The following is a 6,041-nucleotide window of genomic DNA, read 5'->3' on the forward strand; positions in this document are numbered from 1 at the left end:
GCCCACACTACCCAAAGGTCTCTGGGTGGTATTGTTCCTTTTATTCTACTATAGGCATCTACAGGAGAGAGCTCCAGAGGACATGTTCACATTTTGGATACAGTGACGTCTTCCGTGTCTGTATTTGAAAAGAGTATATTTGTTGGTTAAAGGGTAAACTTAATTTTCTTCCCTTAGAACTGCAGAGCTGGAAGGGACCATGTGGATCATCAAGTCCAGCCCTTGTCAAGGAGGCACAGTGGGGAATTGAACTCCCAACCTCTGGCTCCACAGCCAGAGACCCAGACTCTTGAAAACTAAGTGGCACAGTAAATTGGGACCAGTGATCTTCATAGGTCCAAAGATTATACCTGTCTGTGGACCTTGGCAGACTGTGCCCTAACCCCATCCATCCCCCAAGTATTTTTTTAGTTTTATTTTTTAAATGGGAAAGCCTCCCTCACACTTTCAAGTGGCCTATATTTTAAAATTACAGTTTGAGGGGGCTGGCCTGGGCTCTATTAAGCCATGGCTGGGCCTCTAGGCTTTCAGGCATTTCGGACTTTTCTGGCACAGCAGTCTTTCATCCCACTACAGCTGGCAACAATCCAACCCTGGTACGGTAGGTACTAGACTGCAAAACATAGCCCTATATCCATTTCAAAAATTCTATTCACCATTTAAAAAAATATATTTTTATGGCACAAATAGAACTCTTCAGAAAGCTGCCTCAGTAAATAAATAAATAAAAAATTGACAACATTGTGAGGCCTCTAGGCTTCAGCCTCCTCAGCCTTATGAACAGTAAAGCCTTGGTGCTAGGGATGAAAGGTTGCTGCAGTTGAGGGCCCTCAGGGAATATACAGCCTAAAAGCCCCACTTTGCTCAGTGGTGCTCTAAAAGGGTAGTACATTTCTGCAGCTATGAACTTTTGAAATCAAGAGGTGAATTCCTATGTTGGGCTGTCCATGTCCTGAAGGTGGAGGCTGTAGCTAAGTCAAAGTGAATGGAGATGGTGGGGAGACCATCACTTTTCAGTGTTGTTGCCCTGATGGTGTAATTCCATGCGAGGACATCTCACCTTGTGTCTGTCTTTTCTATCTCACTGCACTTTCTTCATTTCTTCCAGTTTAATTTCAGCTGAGCTGGTCCTTTTAAGAAGAATTAATGTAATGGCAAGCTGAAAGCATTGTTAACTGAGCAATAACAGGATTATACTCAGAGTCTCAGAACATCATTGTGCCATTGCTCAGTTGTCATTATATAGGCTTCTTTTGAAAAGGAACTCCTGAAATTTTTTTTTCAGGGGGGAGGGTTTTTTTTTTTTGCCTTCTCTTTTACTAAAACAACGAAAGATGGAAATCCTTCTGATCAGTCACAAATCAACTAGAAATACTGATCTACCGTCTACTCTCTTTTAGTGCAGGAGCACCTTGTTGAACCTCCAGCGTTTGTACATGATCCCTTCCTCCTGCTATTGTGTGTGTTCTGCAGAGGGCTGGGTTTCTGGTCCCAACAGGTACAGTCTTCAAGCTGGCAGGAGAGATAATGATCCAGGATTCTCTCTTACTACACCGTTCTGACTTCAAATGCCATCCTTTCTTGTGTTCCTTCTTCAGCTGAATACGGCAGAAGCCAAGGTCATGGCAAAAAGACATGTTTCGCATTTACTAAAACATACTCAGATTTTTAAAGCAGAATGGCATGGAATGTAGCCTAATGAAATTGTTCTTTCACTGGATATTAAGAATAAAAAGTGGAAAATTACAGGGTATGTTCATCTAAGAGCTCTGATAAACATTTTGAAACCCCCCCCCCCCAAACTCTCAAATCTGTAAGCCTGGTTTTATTATGTAAGGTAGCCAAAAGGTCCTGTAATGTCATTACTAATGGGGCCAAGTAATCAACTGCAGCCTCTATTGTTGAACCTTCCTGATCATTGCTAATTTTTCTCATCTCTTCTGCTGTACAAAATGTAGTTGTCAAGCAAAACTGAAATAATTAACCTTCAAGAAAAACAAAACAAAACCCTCAAACAATGAAGAACTTTAGAGATGGGGTGTCACTTTCAACCACTCAGATTCCCTTGCCGATGATACAAGCAAAGTTCAACCTAAGAACACAGGAAGCTGTTTTATAGTGAGTTAGACCATTAGTAAATCTAGTCCTATGGTGTCAACTCTAATGGACAACAGCTGTCTAGGGCTTGGAGCAGAATTCCTTCCTTCCCTATATGAAGATCCCTGGTATTTGATTGTTGGTTTCCCATCCAAGTACTAATCAGGCCCAACCCTGCTTAGTTTCTAAGATCACTTGAGGTCTGCTATGCTCAGGATGTTAGCCAGCTTCTGCAGCAGTTGCTTCTGGGTCTTTTATCAGGTTCAGAAATCCGTTTGGTGGCCACAAGCTGGGGTTGGAAGCTACAAAGCTGTCATCTGTATCACAACACTGAAACACCCTGTATCACAACATCCTTCACAGCTTGTTTCATAGAATGGTACCAGTGAAGGGGACTGTGGGCAGACGGAAATGGTTAGTTACTTTTTTCCTAATGAAGACATAGTTGTACCACCTGCTCACATGCATAGTGTTGAAAGGAATACACTCAGAACACTGGAGGCGCTGCTTGTGGGCTGTTCCAATATTGAAAGTGATGCTGATGATAACCTACTACTTGGAAAAGTTACTTTTTCAAACTATAATTCCCAGAACCACCAGGCAACATAGCCATTGGTCATGGTGGCTAGCAATTCTGGGAGATGTGGTTCCGCCAAGGTTTTTGGATGGTTTGTTTTTTGCAAGCTGTGATGACCTTGTGACAAATGGCAACAAACAACACAAGCTTCTACAGAACTGAGCAGCTTTCTGAACAACAAATAAGAGAGACTGTGTAGGTGCAGTGAAATGTGTGGTTCCAATCAAACTGAAGCAGAACAGATAATTGTTCCCTCAGTTTTCAGAAAATTGAGTTTGTTACTATAGCATGTTTACGAACATAAGACTTCTTATTTTATTTTATTGTTCACTGTAGACATTTGAAATAAAAAAAAAATCCCAGCGTTTTAATAACAATAATGTGTTCTGTGAGTAAAGGTCATTGTATAATACACTGACATTAGTGCTTGATATGGACTTCTAAAATAAAAGCATGGAAATTGTAGGGTTTGTTCATTCTAGATCTATGTGTGATATGGAAAGTCCCATAACATTTTGAATTCTACTTCAGAAATGTTCTCTGAGATCTTTTTTACTGTTTTGAATGCACGACTGGTTTAGATTGCTTTGTTAGTTTCAGATTTAGATAAATAAAAGTTTGCCATTTTCCAGTATGGCGGCTTTCCTCCTAAAGTCAATGTTTTAGGTTTTTCAACATGTTTATTATAGCTGCCAAATAAACACAGCTTGCAACCTTCAGCATTTAATTTGGAACATTCATGTTGGACCCAATATGTTTTTTATTTGTTTGTTTAAAACTTTTTACCCTACTTTTCTCCTTAAGAAGATCCCAAAGTGACATACATCATTAAAAGACAACATTTAAAGCTAAAAACAGTAAGTATACAAATACTAAAAAGAATCAAACGAATATCACCCTAAATGACAGTAAAGAAAATCAACACCAAAAAGACATTCAAAGTGGTGAGACACAACCATCCATTTAAAAACCTCACTCAGGCAGCCAGTCACTCAGGGAAAGCTTGCCTGAAGAGGCAGCTTCTTTGCTTGCAGAAGGATATCTGGCTGACCCACTCTGAGTCCATACAGAAGAGAGCTGTGGCAGTGATTGGGAAATTTGGATTTGGGGAATTTTGGTCTGCCTTTGCTTTGGGAGTAATCCAGTCTGCATGTGCCCTTGTAATGGCATCTTTAAAAAAAACAAGAAGATATCCTTATCCTTTGATCAGAGACACAATTTACTGAGGCGTAAGTCACAGTGAGTTCCGTGGAATGTTCTCCTTAGAACAAGCATTTTAGACAGCAGCCTCAGTCTCCAGCAATTTGCTTTCAGCAAAAATTATTTGTAAGGCTTCAATGAAATTCCCGCTGCACAAGGAAGCCATCCCCCTTCCCCAAACCCAGTCACTTTCCCAGCTATTATTTATAGACCCAGAGTGGCAACATGTAGCCCACGCACCAGATGTGGCACTCAAAACTTTTGTTTGTTTGGTTGGTTAATGTAGCTTATTGTTCTGCAGCAGTATGAGTCTTCCACGGATTTCCATCTTCAGACTTGCCTGCTTTTTCCTAACACACTGTTATGTTAGTCAGGTGAGCATTACCTCCTGCATCTTTTCTTTATTTTTTAAACCACAACTCTGTCATTGGAACACAACGTTTTACAATGTGGAGGGGGCACCCTTTGCCTGCAACAACAGTCCTCCCCAGTGTACTGCTCTCCAGATGTTTTGAATTTCATGATTCCTTCACTACTGGCTGTGTGAGCTGAGGTGTATGGAAGTTGTAAACCAAAGTCTCTTGGGGAGGAGTCACCTACAGCTATGTGTTGCGCCATGAACTCAGAATTTATTTGAACAGAATTTGTGAGATTAGGTAACCTGCATCACCCGTGAACCTCAAAACCACTCTTGGCATGGCTCACTTTTTGACAGATGGCACAATGTGGTAGCACTGATTTATATTTATTTATGTTTTTATTTTCTTAGACTGGAGCTCTCAGATCTGTGCTCCTACCGCCTGTTTAGCTTTTTAAAGGTAGTTTTGGATTTTATGTAGGACAGATATAATTGTAAGACAATGGTCATGTTAAAGATTTGATTATTCCTCTTTTTTCATAGCATGGCATATTTCCAAACTTATGCCCAAACGTAATGAACACTACCTTTAAATAAACAAATCTATACATATCTTGCAGATAATCTATCATTTGAAGAGGGGGTTCCTTAAATGTTGGCTATACTGTATCTGATTATTACAGCAGCAGTTCTTTTCACATCCCATAATGTGCCAATCAACTTGTTTTATATATATATGTCTTCAGGATGTAACCAAGTTCTCTGTTTGCAAGTTTGCTTTCTCAGACACAAAAGTCTGTGTGAATCATATCTCTGGAACACTAGTGTGATTTTGTATCAAATACTGAGTTATCTAACATACACTCTGGAGAAAACCAAATCAGGAAGAGGAATAGTGAAGGGAGGGAGGGATCTACAGTGGACCCTCGACTTACAGACGGCTCAACTTACAGACTTTTCGAGTTATAGACCGCAAAATTTAGGTTCGACTTGCAGCCGGAGAATCGATCTACAGACCAGAAAAAAAACAACAACAAGAACAACAAAAACAAAATAGAACAAAAATGGAACAAAAACGGCCGCTTACAGGATTAATCAGTTTTCAATGCATTGTAAGTCAATGGAGACTCAACCTACAGACTTTTCGACCTGCAGCCACCATTCCAATACGGATTAATTCTGTAAGTAAAGGGCCCACTGTAGCAGTCTCTTCCTGTCCTGCTCTTTCCATTAAAATTTCCTCAGGGCAGATAAAAATCAATGATCATGAAAAAAAATTGATGATTTAAATTTTAAAAATTCATTTAAAAAATGTAAACCATAAAAACCCCATTTTAAAAATTTTAACTGTGATTTCAATTAATTTGATTTACGGTAAATCCACCCTGTTCCCAATGCTTTCTTTTGTGGCTGGTTATTACAGTCTGCACTGGGAGACACAGCTCTGTCCCCATCATGTTTGGTTCCACCTTACTGGTAAAGCTTTTCTAAGATAGATTTTGTCATTCTCCTGAACAGATCCTCTCCCACCTCTTTCATTTCCAGTTGTGTTCATTTGAGGAAGGGCTGTAGTGCAGTTCTCAGGAAGGGGGGGGGAATGGCCTGACTTAGTGGCCTGTCACCATAATACCATAAGATGGTATAAAAAGAAAGAACATCTGTCCACCCTGGTTAAGGTGGGAGGATGGAGAAAGACAGTGGTTTCAGTGATGGCCACTGAAATTCTCCAAACCCAAGTGCCATGGCTTTCACAGCAGTTCTTTGGCATAGGTTTCTTTCAGTTGTTCATTTGATTTTTTAAAATTATTC

Source organism: Pogona vitticeps, chromosome 4 (genome assembly GCF_051106095.1).
Source record: "Pogona vitticeps strain Pit_001003342236 chromosome 4, PviZW2.1, whole genome shotgun sequence".
Taxonomy (NCBI): Eukaryota; Metazoa; Chordata; class Lepidosauria; order Squamata; family Agamidae; genus Pogona; species Pogona vitticeps.